The sequence below is a fragment of the Dermacentor silvarum genome, unplaced genomic scaffold (genome assembly GCF_013339745.2).
Source record: "Dermacentor silvarum isolate Dsil-2018 unplaced genomic scaffold, BIME_Dsil_1.4 Seq125, whole genome shotgun sequence".
NCBI classification, from domain to species: Eukaryota; Metazoa; Arthropoda; class Arachnida; order Ixodida; family Ixodidae; genus Dermacentor; species Dermacentor silvarum.
The window spans coordinates 1-18413 of NW_023605679.1; the positions used below are offsets into that span (position 1 = coordinate 1).

The 18413-nt window shown below is 44.9% G+C and overlaps 1 pseudogene; it reads left to right on the plus strand.

Annotated features, from left to right (window-relative positions):
* The first annotated feature begins 2264 nt into the window (after positions 1–2264).
* On the plus strand, positions 2265–3288 carry LOC125941716 (uncharacterized; annotated as a pseudogene).
* The last annotated feature ends 15125 nt before the right edge of the window (positions 3289–18413 follow it).

Here is an 18413-nt window from a genome sequence, read left to right on the forward strand (position 1 = left end):
CTCAGTTGCCTAAGCTCAAATGCACACACTGGTGTATCATTCAGTACCACTTTTATGGCTGCAAAGGATTAGCCATGTAATCATTGCCCAAAATTTTTATTAAAAATTTATGTAAAATGTGCATCCACAACATGCTAGTCAGCATGGCTGGTATGGGAACATATTTTTTTTTGTGATGCTAGCACATAAAAGATCTAAATTTATAGAAATTTATGGCTTAGTGCAGTTTTCAGCTCAGGGTGTCTACCAACGAGGAAAGCCGGGAATTATCAGGGATTCTCATTATGTCTGGAAAACTCGGGGGAATCGTCAGAGAAATTACAAAAAAAGGTGAACAAATCAGGGAAAGTGGCCGGTATTATCGACAGAGCGATGAACACGATCTCCGGCACAAGCTCGGAGGCCGCGTACAGCAGCGCCGTTATTGCACACATCGTCCGAGACCGTTGCGAACATCGTGAAGGTCTCGGAGGCTGTGTGCAACAACAGCGCTGCTACACGCGACCTCCGAGATTGTGCCGTAGATCCCCGGCTCGGTGCATCATAGCTCTCTCCGCAGTTTTTTTTAATTTCCACTAAGTGGTGCTAATAACCAGCCAGCTGCAAATGGTCTTAATGGCAACTATCATCATCATCAGATTAGTAATGTCATATCTAAATTCTGTGGTAATCTGTGGTGTCTCCATGGGTTTTGCTGTGTTGCGCTTTGTTGTGGCTGGGGCATTTTTATAGTTTTGTTTTGCGGTGAACTTCTCCAAGCTGCTTTTGAAAAGACTTGAAAGCGACAATGTCAAAGTCAACTAAGTGCTCGTTCAATGGTAACTGGACCAACGCCAACGTATCCAACTTCACGAGATGGACTAAGCCTGTGCCCAACGATGTATATAGTGCACAATGCACAGTGTGTCGCAAGACGTTTTGCTTGAGCAACATGGGAAAAACCGCGGTGTCTAGCCACGCTGTAAGTATAAAGCATAAGAATGCCATCAAGGCGCTGGAAAGTGGTTCCCAGACACGTTTACAGTGGAACCTCGATGATACGAATCTCACTGGGTCACGAAAAATATTCGTATTAGCTGAAATTCGTATCATCGAAACACAATTAAAACTAGCTAAATTAAAGAGTCGGATGTGAACTCACTCAGGCACACCTATGTAAAAAGCATTTACAGTATAGACCACTTATAACGCAACCGTTTATAGTGCAGAACTGGCTACAACGCGACCTTTTCCGACACCTGTTTACCCTCCCATAGAACTCCATGTATACGCATACCGCTTGCATTGCAGCCGCATAAGACGAAATACTGGTTATAATGCGACTTCCGCGGGAAAATCTCGCCAACAAGGGTGGTAGCGAGCACGCTTCTCAACGAGGTGCGCCCACCGATGGGAGAGGAGATCAACGAGGGCGATGCGGAGGAGGAGCATGAGACGTGGAGCAACATTCCAAGGGTGATAAAATCGTTGCCGCGTGCCGTATGTGCAGTATTTGCGAGTGAAAGCGCACGGGTGACGCGCGCCTTCGCGGAGAGCGAACGCAGAGCGTAGAGCAAACGCGACTTCCGTTGTGCGAAAGGCCATGGGGGTATGGGAGGAAGGGAGGTGGGGGGGCGACGCTGTGCTGCTGCACCAAATGTGTATCTTGAAACCGGGCGCAAGGGTAACTGGCGACGCAATCTCCCACGCGAAAGGAGCAAAGCGGGAAGGCAGCGCGGCGGCTTGTACTTTGCGCTCTTGTACTTGTACTAATGCGTTCTTGTACTTTGCGCCTGTGCCGGCTGTCAGTGTTGTCGCGCGCACCATATCTTGAAAGCGATCTCCACACGGCTCTGACCTTTGTATGCGCTGTGCTTACGCCGCTCAGTTTCCATTGAAGTGATAGACCGCACAAACCTTCGCTCGCTGCGGCGGCCGTGCTTCCCCACGCCTGTGTGGGGAAAAGCACAAAAGCAATAAAAGCGCCACCGTTTCAAACTCTTCGTGCCCAGTCGCAGCCTCCGCGATGTCCGGCGCCGCGTCTGCGCCTCCCGCACCAAAAGAGAAAGGGAGAAAGCGCGTAACTGCGCGCTGTTCTCTTTTGCGGCCGTCGGTGGGGCGGCGTTTATTGGTATCAACCAATGCGGGTCGAAAATCGATTCGTAACAACCGTTCTCTTGCACGTTGCAAAGTAATGGGGCTCGGCCGGGACCACAGAAAAATTCGTATCATCGGGAAATTCGTATTGGCCATGATCGTATCATCGAGATTCCATTGTACTCTCGTTCATTAAGCCAAGCAGTGCAGCCCTGTCATCCGCGATGACCGTCGACAAAGGGGCGAGGAGAGCAGGCTCCTCATCGATGCCTCCTGCTAAATCAGCTCATGCACACATCTCGGTACGTGGCTTTCTATTGAAGGAAGATGTTACGAAGGCTGAGATAATATGGTGCATGAATGTTGTAATGACTCATGCATTGCTCCATTCCGTGGAATCATCGGCGGCGCTCTTTCCATTGATGTTCCCGTCTTGTGAAATTGCCGCAAAAGTGCAATTGGGAAAAGACAGTCGGATATACCATCTGTCATGGCATCGCGCCATTCTTCCGAAAGAAGCTGCTATCAGCTCTTGCTGAAGCACCATATATAGCTCTAGCATTCGATGAATATTTAAACAAAGTAGTGCAGAAAGAATAAATGGATGTCAGATACTGGGAGTCGACTGACGCTACTGTAAAAACTCAATATCTGACTTCGTGTTTTCTCAGCCACACCTGTTCGGAAGACCTGACACTTGCTTTCAAGAAAGCCACAGAGGACATAAAGCAGAAGATATTACAAGTGTGAATGGATGGGCCAAATATTAACCTCAAATTTTTTAGATCATTTAAGGAAGAGCTCAGTTGTCATGACAGTCGAAAAATCCTGGACATTGGAAGCTGTGGCCTGCATGTGGTCTATGGTGCCTTCAAAACAGGCCATGCACCAATTGGCTGTAATTTGGTAGTTTTTCTGCGTAGCATTTATAACCTTTTCAAGTGTGTTTCAGCGCACGTGCTGATTACATTCGCATCACAGCAAGCACATTGTTTCCTCTCGCATTCTGTGCGGTTCGATGACTTGAAAACATCATGTTGATTTCAAGAGCTCTTCAAGTACTACCAAACTTGATAAAGTATGTGGAGGGTTCAGCTTAAGCCAAGAGCAAGCCACCGTGCACCAGTTACATAACAGTTGAGACACTAGTGGGTGACACGATGCTGCTGGCAAAACTGGCTTTCATGCTAGCAGTGGCTTAGGAATCGAAGCCATTCCTGGCAATTTCAAATGGAAATCTGATCCCCTTCCTTTCCTTAGCATTGGAGGCTGTCTTACGATCGCTGCGGGGAAGGATCATTAAACAAGAAATTTTGAATGCTGCTGGCATGCCCTTCAATTTGCTTAACATAGATTTGGAGAAGCCCGAGAACGTTGTTTCTGTCAATGCTTTTGATGTTGGTATTGCTGCCAAGGAACGAACTTCAAAAATCTGCAAAACCATTTTAACTTAAAATGCTTACTTCCAAGAAGGAATGCATTTCTTTTTTGAAAGTGTGCTCGTAGAAGATTATGGAAAGGTCGCCTCTACAGTACAAGCTAACGACAGGAGTGAGTTGCTTGGATCCGGCCTGCGCCTTGTCAGTGGAGGTTGGCAAAAAACATCTAGCAATTGCGCTGGAAACACTCACAGAGCACCAGTGGGGGCTGACTGGCTTGGAAGCTAAGTAGGCGCCGCACCGGTCCAATGTGCACGTCTGTTCGCTGAACTCTGCACAGCTACATCTGAAGAACTTTGATAGAACGGCACAGAGACGCGACACCTTGTGGCTTTAGCTGTGCTCATGAAACCATAAGGTGTTGTTTACCTTTGTCAAGATCATCCTCACCATGTCCCATGGCAAAGCTGCCGTCGTAAGAGGTTTTTCTGTCAAAAAAGAGTGCGCCATAGAGAACCTGAAAGAAGAATCTGTGATTGCGCAAAGAATAGTGTATGATGGAGTTTCAAAGTATGTGGTGTAGCCAATGTTGATATTATAGACAGTATGGTGGAAATGGTGCGTGGCGCAAACATGCATCTGAAGCTGAACAAAACAAGAAAAGGGTGGCCACCCGCATCAAGGAACTCCAACAAAAGAAGCAAAGGCTCATCAATGAAGCACAGAATTAGGCTTCTCTTCCCCAGGAGGAAATTGACGTTTGAAAGCAGTGAATAGATGTGCTCATAATCTCGTTTTGGTGCTGCAATAAACTGTTCTGTGCATGGAATTGTCTGTGTGAATCGTGCCTCTGTATCAACTCTCAAAACTTTTTTCTGTTGTTAATAATATTATTAGAGAATTTTATTGACAACATCAGGGAAAAACTTGGAAAATTCAGGGAATATATATTGAATAATTTAGTAGACACCCTGCAGCTGCAGTGGGTGAGTTGTAGCTGAACAGTTATAACTGAAAAAAAAAAAAAGGTTATTCTTGTATGTTGTACTCTGAATAGCAGTTCTGACATGTACTGCATCTGTATTGTGCCCTGAAACTTGGGAGAGGAAAAAAAAAGGCTTCAGGCAGTGGTGTTGCAAAAGCAAGTAGATGATTCTTGTAAAGTTGTTGACTTATTTTTAGCCTTTACACCCCCATCATGCTGATCATTTGTGTGGTGATAACTGGATAACAGAGCATATATGTTTAGTAGGTTACCAGGTGTTGCAGTGTTTGCCTTACGCTTTTTTTTTTTTTTTCTGGTGGTGAATTACCATTTCTTTAATATGGCATCTTTTTTTCTATTACAGATGGCACTTGATACAGCAATAAATATGAACGACCAGTCTACACTTGTAGACGTTCTCAATATTGTAGTTTTAAGGCCGTAAGTGAATCTTATTTACGTATAGCATTACAGGGCCAATACGAAGGTTTGGGGACTGGGTCATGCACCTAACTTGCTGAATTTAGCTCCCTGTGACTCCTGACACAAAATTCACTATAATAGTACTGCAATTTGAAGGAGGTGGTGAAAATGGCTGTGCTGCTATTAATGCACAGTAACTTGTGGCACTTTCTAGCAGTAAAGCATATCTTTGCAATGGTATACATATGTAGGAGGGAGTTGATGAAAGGGATAACAATTTATCTGCAAGTAATGTGCTGCCTCTTTGTACATGGATTACAAATTGATGAATGTGCTTTCATTACAGGCAAATATGGACCTTAGATATGTGCCAGACAATACTGCCTGCTATTTTTGATCTACTTCAAAGTAAATATGAGTCGTAAGTACAGCTTTCTTTCTTTTTTTTTTTCATATGTGTATTCATTTCTTTTTCAAGAAGCCTGAGACTGCTGCAGATATAATATTTAACACACTTAACTACATTTTTAATCTTTGTTTTGCTTGCTTCTGAAAATATGTATCTGAGGGTATGATATAATTGTGACATGTGTAGAGTGTATAGGAGTAAAGGGTAATTGTGTCATAGTGAATTGGGGTTTCAAAGTTTGGCAATGTTGGAAGAACTGAAAGTTGTTAGTCCAGTTGCTGTTCATACTCTTCAGGGTTGGCTGAGGCAGTTTACAAAGTTGCATATCGAACTATTAGAGAAATCATGTGCTCTATACATTGAAGTGCTATGGGAACGATGGGAAATACAAATTTCGCATTGACATTGTGGTAGCTTCCTGCAGCTCTATGGATTCATTTTGCTAGGTAAGTTCAGCTTGTTCGTGGTCAGTATGTTTCCCATCCTGTCGTAGCTTACTACTTTGCATTGTTGCAATGCTGTCAAGCATAATTATGCTAGTGTAGTGATGTTATTGTCCTTATCATGTGGCACTGTCTGGGTAATGCAATGGCATTGCTATTGATCCTGCAAGCAGGTGAAAAGAGTTTAAGCAATCACTCACAACCTCGCAACGTTGTGGTGGTTTACGTGATACGTGGCTGTTTTAGTGATACATTCTAGCGCAGTGTATATAAAAAAAAAAAAAAAAGGATTGCAGTAGTGATGTATTTACTGCATTTTCCTTGTCAAAGAGGTGTTCACAAAGCTGTAGTCACATCATTGCATAAGCAATTACACAGACCACATTGTTACTGGTAGTACTTCATATCATTCCTATGCTGGATGAAGTTGTTAGCATCACATTTGCCTCTTGGTAATATTCTAAACACTCCATGGTAATCTATAATAGAGTCAAGGCAACACTGGATTTCAATCAGCCTGGCTAACAGCCTGTTATTCAATGTGTGCTTGGCAATAAGGCATATACATATTTATGTACACATACGTATTTCGTGTGTAATATACATAAAAGGAAAAATTGGGAAATCCATGTGGGTTTCTTTTGTAGCTTTGTGCTACACACGGGTGGATGTAAATTTTTCCTTTTGTGAACCTTCCTCCACCTTGCGAAATTCCGCAGAACTGAATTGCGTTATTCATTGTCCTTGTGCTTCGAGCTGTCGATTAATGCGCCCTCGCGCTACGTATCTGCTAGCCTCCTGTGGTGTTGGTCCCGGGTGCGAATCCCAAACAGGGCGAATTTTTCTTCAACTATGAAGCTTTGTTTCTGTGAAACCCTTGTGGGTTTCCTTTGGGTTTCCTCCGTGCTACATACGGGTAGATGTCAATTTTTTCCTTTCATGAACCTTCTTCACCTTGCGTAATTCCGCAGAACTGATTTGTAATATACATATTTATCCATTTATTAACATGCCTCAGAGGCTCCAGAGTTGGCGTACTATGTGAAGGAGAGGGCCAACAAGGTATAGCTAAAAGCAGGAGCAGCAGTTATACAGCATCACTATACAAAGTAATAAAAAAGAAATTTCAAAAACACAAGAGAATTCCCAGCTATAGAATTACTGTATACATAACAATACAGCTAGGCTTTGCAGTAGTTAACGAGAAAAAGAAAATGGCAAATAAGCAGAAACCACTTTTGAAAATATTTGCATTTCATTTGAAAGCTGCTGTCTTCAGTTTTTCATTTTTCAACAAAGCAATGCTTCTGGTTCTGGCAACAGTGTAGCTATAAGTTATTGTACTAGAGTATGCTAGAATATTGTCGACGGCAAGTGGTGAGCATGAGTGAGGTACATGAGAAGAAAAAGATACTGTGGCGGCACTGCGATTAAAGTGGATTGTTGTATGCCACTGAGAACTGCTGGGCCATTGTGTTCATTTACACTGATCTTAGGCTTGTATTTGCAATCGATGCATTAATACAATATTGGTTTGCGTATGTCAACATTCTATCATCATCATCATCATCATCAGTCTATATTTATGTCCACTACAGGATGAAGGCCTCTCCCTACGATCTCCGATTACCCCTGTCTTGCGCTAGCTGATTCCAACATGCGCCTGCAAATTTCCTGACTTCATCACCCCACCTAATTTTCTTCCGTCCTCGACTGCGCTTCCCTTCTCTTGGTATCCATTCTGCAACTCTTATGGTCTAACGGTTATCCTTCCTACGCATTACATGGCCTGCCCAGCGCCATTTATTTCTCTTAATGTCAGCTAGAATATCAGCTATCCCCGTTTGCTCTCCGATCCACACCGCTCTCTTTCGGTCTCTTAACATTAGGCCTAACATTTTATTGCAATAGCAATTATATGGACACTCCAAGCGTATTTCTGCCGTCGCCGTCAGGTTCCATAAACTCCAAGGACGATAAAATCGTTGCCGCGCACCGTATGCTGTATGTGCAAGTGAAAGCATGCGAGGGACGTGCACTTTCACGGAGACCAAATGCATGGAGGGGAGCAGACGCGAAGTCTTCGTTGTGCGAAAGGCCGTGGGGGGGGGGTGGGAAAGAGGGAGGGAGGGGAGGCAACATTAAGCTGCGGCACCAAATGCATATCTTGTGACCGGGCGCAAGGGGAACTGGCGACTCGATCTCCCACGTGAAAGGAGGAAAGCGTTAAGGCAGCGTGGGAGGGAGGGGTTGTGGCTTCTACTCTGCCAGCAACTGCGTACTTTTACTTTGCGCGACTGCGGGCTGTCGCGCGCACCGTATCTTGAAAGCGATCTCCACAGGGGCTCTTGCCTTTGTATGCACTGTGCTTTCGCTGCTCAGTTTCCATTGAAGCGATAGACCGCACGAACCTTCCCTCGCTGCTGCTGCCGTGCTTGCTCACGCCATTGTTTGACAGTGGTTGTCTGCGGTCATCCAGTGTGATCTATTCATGTTTGCTTGTGCTCACTGACGCCATGCTTGTTAATTCAGTTAGTAAGCGAATGTGTCCAAGTTTATGCAGCCGATAAAACGTACTACCGGTATCCTTACTCCATATAGCTCTCTACTAATTTGCTATCGCAATTGTTGCTTGGCCTTTCGGGCGAAACTGCGACTTTTTCCGTTCCATCGCTCTTTATGCGGTTCTTAGCTTGTTCTCGAGCTTCTCTGTTAACTTCGAATTTCTGCCCCATATGTTAGCACCGGTAGAATGCAATGATTGTACACTTTTTTTTTCAACGACAATGGTAAGCTCCCAGTCAGGATTTATAGAAGTTACAGTTAAGTTATAGAAGCAATGCCAGCCGTATGCACTCCAACCCAATTTTATTCTTCTGTAAATTTCCTCCTCAAGATCTGGATCCCCTTTGAGTAATTGACATAGATAAATGTACTCCTTTACAGACTCTAGAGGCTGATTGGCGATCCTGAATTTTTGTTCCCTTGCCAGGCTGTTGAACATTATCTTTGTCTTCTGCACATTAATCTTCAACCCCACTCTTACACTTTTTCGATTAAGGTCCTCACTCATTTGTTGTAATTCGTTCCCATTGTTGCTGATAGGACAGTGTCATCTGCAAACCAAAGGTTGCCGAGATATTTGCCGTCGATCCTCGCTCCTAAGCCTTCCCAGTCTAAGAGCTTGAATACTTCTTCTAAGCATGCATTGAATAGCATTGCAGAGATTGTGTCTCCTTGCCTGGACCCCTTCTTGATAGGTAACTTTGTACTACTTTTCTTGTGGAGAACCAAGGTAGCTGTGGAATCCTTGTAGATATTTGCGAAGATATTCACTTATGCCTCCTGTACTCCTTGATTACACAGTGCCTCTGTGACTGCTGGTATCTCTACTGAATTAAAGGCCTTTTCACAATCTATGAAAGCCATGTAGAGAGGTTGATTGTACTCTGCAGATTTCTCGATTACCTGATTGATGACATGTATATGATCCATCGTAGAATATCCCTTCCTGAAGCCAGCCTGTTCTCTTGCTTGACTGAAGTCAAGTGTTGCCCTGATTCTATTGGAAATTATCTTGGTGAATATTTTATACAATACTGAAAGAAAGCTAATGGGTCTATAATTCTTCAATTCTTAAACGTCTCCCTTTTTATGGATTAGTATAATGTTGGCGTTCTTCCAGCTTTCTGGTAAACTTGAAGTCATGAGGCATTGTGTATAAATGGCCACAAGCTTTTCAAGTATGATATCTCCTCCATCCTTGATTAAATCGACTGTTATTCCATCTTCTCCAGCAGCTTTTCGCCTGGTCATGTCTTCCAAGGCCCTTCTAACTTCATCGCTAGTTATAGAAGACATTCTATACCATGCGATAAATTGCTGTGGCACTGTTGGTTATAGGATTGCGCTGTATGGTCGCCGTGTTGCACCAGCTGGTCACGTGAACACAGAGTGTTGGTGGCGGCCCGATAGGAATGTAAACTAATAGATAGGAGGAGGAGTTTTTACAGGTTGGCGGACAATCATTGAAACTAAAGACGTCCTGTGATTCGATGTTTTCTGCCTATTGACTATGATTGTCCTCCTATGAAATGATGGAAGGCGTCAAAGGCCAACTGCAACAAAATTTCACTTTGGCTGAATTGGTTATACTGTACAAGCAATATGTACTACTGAAGCAATCTTGGCAAAACTGCGGGGCTGGTATTTGTTTTAATTTTCTTATTAGCAACCTCAGTGCTTAAGCAGACTCGTGCAGCTGGTGATCAGCAGATATGACACAAGCTCCAGCACGTCGTCTCTTCTGATACCCAGCCAGAAAATCTCTACTTGTCAGACTAGCACATTCACATTTCAAGCTTCATGCAGTCGTTTTTATTGGCTTAACCAGAGCCTTATTGTCACCATACATAACGTTTACTTTCTACCCGAGAGTCAAAGCTTTTGTAACATTATCAGATTGGAGAAAAATTACTGAGCTGTTTAAAAGCAGGAAATCAGCCATTGGTGGTGTGATGAAATTACATTGAAATAATGCGTACAACCTTCGAAACTGAATAGGCAATACAGGAACATCAACGTATTTAGTGTACCGAGGGTTCCACTTAACTTGAGCCAGGGATTAGAAAGAAGAAAACGGTAAAATGCAGCTGGGTGAAGCCAATCACATATGCTTTGCCATCATGTGGCGTTCCTCAGAGGATTTTTATACCATATATGTTCTGCTCAATTAGTTAATCAACTGGGATGACTTATGCAAAAAAAAAACTATTTAAGGGAACCCTGAATGAACCACCGCTCGGGCTTGGTGAAATAACATAGTCTGCGGGTAGCATACGCTCCTGTGAACGTCTCAGCCAAGTTTTTCTGTTATACGTGGTGGGTGGAGCTTGCAAGCGGAGTGCGAAGTCACCATTCGTTCAAATGCTCTCGTTTCAACAGAAGCCATGATCCTCACTCTTTTCTGGGTGCTTTATTTCGTAATAAAGCACATTCCTATACGCGCCTACGGTGGCTAGAAGGGGAGGTGGGAGCAACGCAGCTGTCGGAGAGTGCGGCATGTGTTGCAGTGATTCATGATGCCAAGTGGCGCGCGCGTCGACGCTTAGATGCCTCCGCTGTAGTTTGGCTGCTGCCGGAGCTAGCGAGAGCACTCGGTTTGCATGGTTCTGTTTGGTTCTTTTAGCTCCACGGCTCGTTTCTCTTCGCATTCACGCTGTGCAGTTCGGCCTCCTTGTGGTGACAATATTTTTACACGTTGCCATGCCGTAAGAAGCCATGGCAAGTCAAATGAAACGACAGACGCACTGTTTAGCGCCGGGCTGCACAACAGGCTATGTTTCTGCTAGAAATGCAGAAAAAAACAAAAAACATCCCTTTTCTCGGTGCCTGATGACAATGAGGCACTTAAAGCGTGGCAGCGGCCCATGCCCCGTGCATACAAGGCCTTAGACAGGACTTCGAAGATCTGCGAGCTGCACTTCGAACCCCAGTTGAATCATATACAGGGTGTCCCAACTATCATGCAACAAGATTTAAAAATATCCTAATGCCTTGTAGCTGGACAGAACCAAGGCAATGTTGTTTGCCGTCGCTTGTAGATACTCCAATTATTTTTTGAATTCCGCTTAATTACATAATTAGTCTTAATTTATGAATCAACTTCTCAAATATTATAATTAGATGAGAAGTGTCAATGTGAAAATTGTAGAGCAACTTAAAAGACTACCGATACAACTTTCTTTTGCTCAATACGTGCTACATAAAAGTGTTTTTCCGAGCGTGAAAGAAGCCAGAGAATACACGCAAAGTGCCTCGAGCGGCCAGCCGCGCGGCAATTTTGCGTCTATTCGTGGGCTTCTTTCATGCTCGGAAAAACACTTTTATGTAGCACGTATTGAGCAACAGAAGGCTGTATCGTAGTTTTTCAAGTTGCTCTACAATTTTCACATTGACACTTTTCATCTAATTATAATATTTGAGAAGTTGATTAATTATTTGAGACTAATTATGTAATTAGGTGGAATGTAAAAATAGTCTGAGTATCTACAAGCGACGGCAAATAACATTGCCTTGGTTCTGTCCAGCTGCGGGGCATTTGCATATTTTTAAATCGTGTTGCATGATAGTTGGGACACCCTGTATATTGAATCACATAATGAAGTGCTGTCTGTCGTCCTTTTGAGTACTCTTCATAGGCACCACCATTCTAGTTCTTCACATTGGCGGCTAAAATAAGTTTTTTTTTTAGTTAACTCCTATGTGGAACGATTTCTAAAGCATATTGGTATTAACCAATTTGACGAGCAGGATGCAGTGCGTCGCAGTACTATGACCTAAGGAGCTCTTCATTGTGCAGCTTTTTTTTTACCCACACCACTAGCATAATATTCTTCGCATTAGCTGAAATCATTTTTTTTTTCTCACTCCCGACGATTCGGGAAAGCACGTAGAACGCGTGCGACCGAAACGAGCGAAAAATACTTGTGCCGGCCGTGACGTGCCCGAATCTAATGCATTTTTAACACTTAACCACTCATCAGAGGATAGCTGTTAGTCATTTATTGTCTCCTCTACTAACAAGGTACGATATGCATTAGCTTCACGGTAGTTATGTCAAATATGCGACCGCTAATTGCGAACAAAAACGTCCGCTTCGAAACCCGCAGCACCAACCGCCGTGCCTCCGCGCCCGGGGAGCGATCTTGCTGGCGACTGCAGCGCCGCCGCTGCTGTCATGATTTCTTGCAACTACAGTAGAGTGTACTAGAATACTTGGGTAGTGGAAAGAGCGGCGGGCAGCGCGTGAGGCACTTGATGTTAACGCTACCAGGTGGCGCCAGCGGCTCCTAACCGAGCACCAGCAAGCGCTCGAAAGCGGTCATGCAGCCGCAAGCACGGAAGTTTTCTTTTATTATTACTGCAGTTATGCATACTACTCGAGCTGCAAATGTCATTGCTAGCTTATGAGCGAATTAATTAAAGCAATATGACTTCAGTAGGGCTAAGCTTTCGTCAGATTACCTCCGCTGAGGAGACGGCGCCAAGGCACGAAGTGCGTGAAGCTTCGCGCTTACAGTAAGAAGTCGTCTTAGGAGATCTTGCGTGGAACGGCGACGTCTGCGTCAATTTACTGGCGTGTTAATACGAACAGCCCCTGTGAGATGCATACATCACGTCCCGAGTGCACGCTCCGGGCACTTCGTACTCCCGCCAGTTCTCTTATCACAGGCACGCGCCTTTGCGGCACTAACAGACAGCAATTCCAGGTGTTCTGCGCGTTTCTTTTTTTATATTTTGGAGTAAAATTTAAATTCAATCGCGATCTCATTATGAGGCACGCCGTAGTGGAGACTCCGGGTTAATTTAGACCACCTGGGGTTCCTTAACGTGCACTCAATGAACGGTACAAGGGTGCTTTTGCATTTCGCCCCCATCGAAATGCGGCCGCCACGGCCGGTATTCGATCCCGCAACCGCGGGCTTAGCAGCGCAGCACCAAAGCCCCTACGCCACCACGGCGGCGTAATGTTTTGTCCCTGGAGTGGCAAACCTCTCCTCTTTTCTTACGGGTTTCTCTTGTTCCTCAAACACACGACGAAGCTATCGTTTCATTTGATACTGAAGCATATAAAATGCAAAATTGAAGGGAAAAAACATTTTTTACAGACCAACTGTTTATTTAAATCCGTTGGTTCAAGACATGTGCACCAGGTATAATCACAACACAATTTGTTCAAAGCTGGTGTGCGTAAACACAAAAGTTTAAAGGAACGGAGTAAGGTTCCCTGAAAATCAAGCAAGCACGCTCATGTGCAGCGGCTTAGCTTTAGATAGTTATCAGTTTCCGGGTTCTGGCACCCGGCGCGGTTAAAAGCCCTTACAATGAAGTGCAGACGGGTAGTCGCAAACCGCCGACGTTTCCGAGTGTTGCTTAATTGTCTTTGCGGTGCAAATTCCTATTCGACTGATTTCGTTGAGCTTCGTCTTTCGGGACTTTAAACAACGACAACGTCCGCTCATTTAGCTCACGAAATCTGGGGTACCGGCTCTTGCAACCTCATCTCATCTCCCAATTGTTGGCTCATACCCACTACGGGGGATTGGCCAAGAATCAGGTGATTTCAACTATGTTTATTAGAACTTAAACAAAAACTAAATTTGTATAGCAGAAATTAGAAAAATACCATAAAGAATTTTAAGATAAAATAATTTTGACATAAAAAAGCTAAATAATAGGAATAATTCTTAATTCTAGAAATCCAGCAAGGTACTCTTTTTGTGCCTCTTATGAAATTGTAAACTACAAGAAAAGCATCCTTGTGGCTGTGTCCCAGTGAAGTCACCCAAAAAGATAGAATCGTTGGCGAGGTTAGTCTTTCTAAATGGAATTTCTAAGTGTTTCATCAGTCTTAAAATTCGGTGGCACAACAGAATAACTTCTTGTTGGGCGAATTGGTGTTTACGGTAGCACTCGTCTTTCTTTTCCTCTCGTCTTTCACTGTTGTCTTTTATTTCGAGTTTTGCGCTACTAAGTATCATGTTCGGTGGCACAAGAGGAAAAAAATAAGCGATCAGTGGATTCAGGTGCATTGCAAAAAGAACATAGAGGTGACACAGCGAGAGGCGGTATACGGCATGTCAATTTTGTAAAGGAAACTGACACCGATTATTGTTCTACGGTAAACAAAGATAGTGGAAATCATAAGAAGGCGTTAAAATAGATTTTGCGGAATTTTGCGATAGCGCAAGAAAATCTAACGTGTCGGAAACGCGGTAAAAGAAGCAGAAACTGCGTCCGCAACCTCACTGACAGCCGCTACTGCGGCCGCGATCTCCTCGGTTTTTTGACGCCAGCGCCACGCGCGGCGGTTACAGAAGTGGCAACAGCTCTCCCATAGGCCGCGCCGCGCGCTCTTTCCACTACCCAAGGTATTCTAGTACACTGTAACTACAGTGTACTGTACTTGCAACACTCCGCCGCCGCCGTTGAACGTTGGTTGCTCTCACCACGGCCGGGCTCGACTGGCGCGCGCGCTCGCTTCTTACGGCCTTCTCACCCGTCGGGGAAACAATGGGAGAGTTTCTCAGCACGTTTCGCCACCCGTCGGCGGTAGGGGCGCTGCGACCCTGACCCTGCTCTGCGTACATGCGCTTGCCTTCGCGCTCGCACGATCGCTTTCCCGCGCATTTTATTCGGTGCTCTGTCAGTGTCGTTCAGTATGAAGTAATTTGTGGGCTCCGCGCCCAGAAGGACACTAATAAAGTTCTTCATCCATCCATCCATCCATCCTGAAGACGGTCGTACAATGCCTTTAGTACGCGCGGCCACAGCCAAGACTTGGCGCCGTTCATTGCAGATCGGTATATAACTGCTGTGTGATGGTGTATTGCTGTCTTCCGTATTGCAAGTCGCGTTCCGGGAAAACACCCGGTGTTTCTTTTCACCAGTTCTCAAGCAATGAGTTTCAAGCCCGAGTTTCTAGCGCTTTTGGACAAGATATTTGGACAAGATAGCATCAACTAATAAAGGGGAATTATAAGATCGGACATAACAAAGATCACTAGCCTTCTCCTCCGGATGCGCTACTCGGCAAATACATAATTTCACTATAACTCCTTTTTCCTCACGCAGCAACTCTTTTAAGTATTCTTTTTTTACGCGCACAGTAGTGGACTGGAACCAGCTAAAAAAATGACGTACTCGTCTCTGCGCCAACATTAACTTCTTTTTTATCATGTTTACAGTGACATTATTTTGTTTGTGCCATGTTTGCAGTGACAGTGTTTTACTTCTTTAGAGTAACGTTGCGTGTGCCCAACCTGTACGCTTTGTATTTATTCAAATAACAGTTTTCTTTATTACCGTGTGCATTTTCTGTACATAACAATGTATTCGTTATGCTTGTACCACTCTGCTAAAATCACCGCATGGCGATTGCAGTATTTGTAAAATAAAAATAAATAATAATAGCGTTTTTTTTTTTTCGATAAAGCCTCCGAACACCTGCCACGCAGGAATGAACTAGAAGTACTCTGAAAGAGCAGTGCAGCCCCTATTTACAACGCGCTCCCATCTTGAGCTGCCCTGAAGGTGTTGACGACAGTAATGCGATACGATCCGCAAATCTAATTACCGAGAAGTTTCTGAGAATACTCCTTGTAAATCAGTCAAACCAACTCGACTGAAGAAAACAACAAGCCTTCGGCCTATATGTACACAAGCCGCCAAGGAAACCCTTCATATTGTAATTGTGAATAAGACACATTTGTGAGCTACTGTGCCCGCAAGAGTTTCGCCTGAAAGTATGGCAACCATTGTAAGTGCCATACGAGCAATACATATTTATTTTCTTTCCTCAAAATGCATTTGATGGCGGAGAGCTGTTCTCCCGGCGCATGCATCCCCAGTGAATTTAAAGAAGCTTGATGTATTAATACAGTTACACTGCATCCATTTATAAGAAGCCTAGATGAACCATTTACGAGTCCTCTACAATTAGGCGACTTGTTCTTGAATGCACGGTGAGGTAAGAAGCGCGCCCGACCCAATCTTCCAGCGTTGCGCGCCTGCACAGATCGGCTGGGAGCAGCTGAGCAAGAGGGTGGGGTCGCAGCGCCCCCCTCGAAGCAGCGGCGATAGGCATGAACTAGCCCCGATGCGAAGGCCGTAAGAAGCGAGCGCGCGCGCCAGTCGAGCCCGGCCGTGCCAAGGACAACGGCAGGGAGACCAATCATCGTGCAGGAAAACGGGCGCTAGACCATCTGCCGCGGAGGGGACTCGCGAGGGGCAAGGAGGAGGCGAGGAGGTCGCGCGCCGGCGGCAGAGTTCGTGGCGGTACTCTAAAATTATCAAGTAAGCACTCTGAATCTCTGGCTCCTGTGGAGGTGGCTGTAGAAGGTAGACAGCGTGAGATCCCAACGCGCGTTGCGGTTAGATTTTCGCAGGTTATGTCCACGGCAATTTTTCAGCTCTGCCTGGAACATACTGCGGTCTCAACCGTTTAGTCCTTACTGTGCATTTATTTTGTTTCGTGTACCTTTCTATATATATATATATATATATATATATATATATATATATATATATATATATGTATATATATATCGATTTTGTAGTATCAATATAGTCCGTACTTACATATGTTTACTCATTTATTTTTTTGAACAAGTCATGTGTAGGTTCACACACCATCCATTGTCTGTGAACGGGTAGCTTATCGCACATGTACGTAGAGTGTTGTTTACTATAGCTTTTTTAGAGCGCAGCTCTTAGGCGCCAGTTCTTGCGGCAAGCGTCGGCGCAACCGAGCGAAGGAGCACAACGAAAGATGAGAGCGAACGCGGAGCGCTGCGGGGGATGAGAAAAGCGGAGGTGGAGCATATGGCGAAAGCGTGAGAAGCATAGTGCGGCGACAATGGCTGGGAGGTCTGTTGGGAACGGCTGCTGTGAATCGCGTCGACGCGTCACCCAAGCGCTGGCTCTCGCGATTTCCACATCAGCGCGGCAGTCGCGCCACACTTCACTCCGTTTGCAACGTGCCGCACGAGACAGATTGTCTGCGCCAGCCGATATATCGCGACATGAAAACATATATTGACCCTTTTCGCGGCGATCCCGTGGGTGCTGCCATGTTTGATCACGTGGTGACGCCTTCATTGCTTGCCTCAGCTGCCTTCGTGTTTACAATGGGTGAACATGACGCCCGGTGCGGCTCAGGAAACCTCTGTTTCGGGAGATATCATAGACGCTGACTGGGTGGTTGACACGAAGCTTTGGCGACAGCTTCAGAGAACATGCAAAAGCGCTTTCAAAGCTCATTAAGCTCTGTCCAAACGGCGCGAGCAGCGTATATGGTGCTTGTTCTAAAAAAAGAGGCTAAAAATGTATTCCAAGCTTCCCGCTTATGAATTGAATCAGGATGAGTGTGGTTCGATCTTCGTTCTTTATTTGGCAAATACTTTAAAGCAGTTGTTTGTTGCATTTCCGACTCAGTGAAGTTCGTTGGTGCAGTCACTACCTGATTATTTTCTGCCTACTCGCTCGCCGGTGTCTATAGATTTAGCCTTGCTGCACACAAGGCTTGGAACGTAGCTGTTCTGTACTTCGTAATAGCTCATAGCAAACATGTATTATCGCTAGTAACTCGCTTACTCCTGTGGACCGTCACAAAACATTCAGCTTCGACCATTCGTGTGCTGTCGGTGTAGTTGCTGTCAACCATGCATTCGCACACTGATTCAAGCGTGCGCCCATTCATATATTCTTAATACGTTGACGATAGAGTGCGTGTAAGCTTGCGTGCGAGTTGAGGTCGTTGTGTGTAGATAACATGCGCGAAACTTGCTATACCAGGAAGCGGCGCTACTCCCTTTGTCATTGTTTAACGAGCAATACTTGCTCTTGCCGAGGTTCTGGGGTTGAAGTCTTTTCTTTGGAGGCTAGCGATACAATGCTGGCGGATAAGTGAAATTTTCTTTACCCACGAGGAAAGTCGTACATCAAGAAGGGCCGGCAACAGAGGCTATCCGTATGTAGCAACGGTCTGTGAACTTGGTCACACATATTCATTCCATTCCTTAACATGCCAGTCACTATTTTTGCAGCCGACTATTGCACACATCTTCAATCCACTGCGCCACATTTTGCAGCATGAATTGAGCACAGTGCGTGATCGAAAACCCAGTTGCATTTCC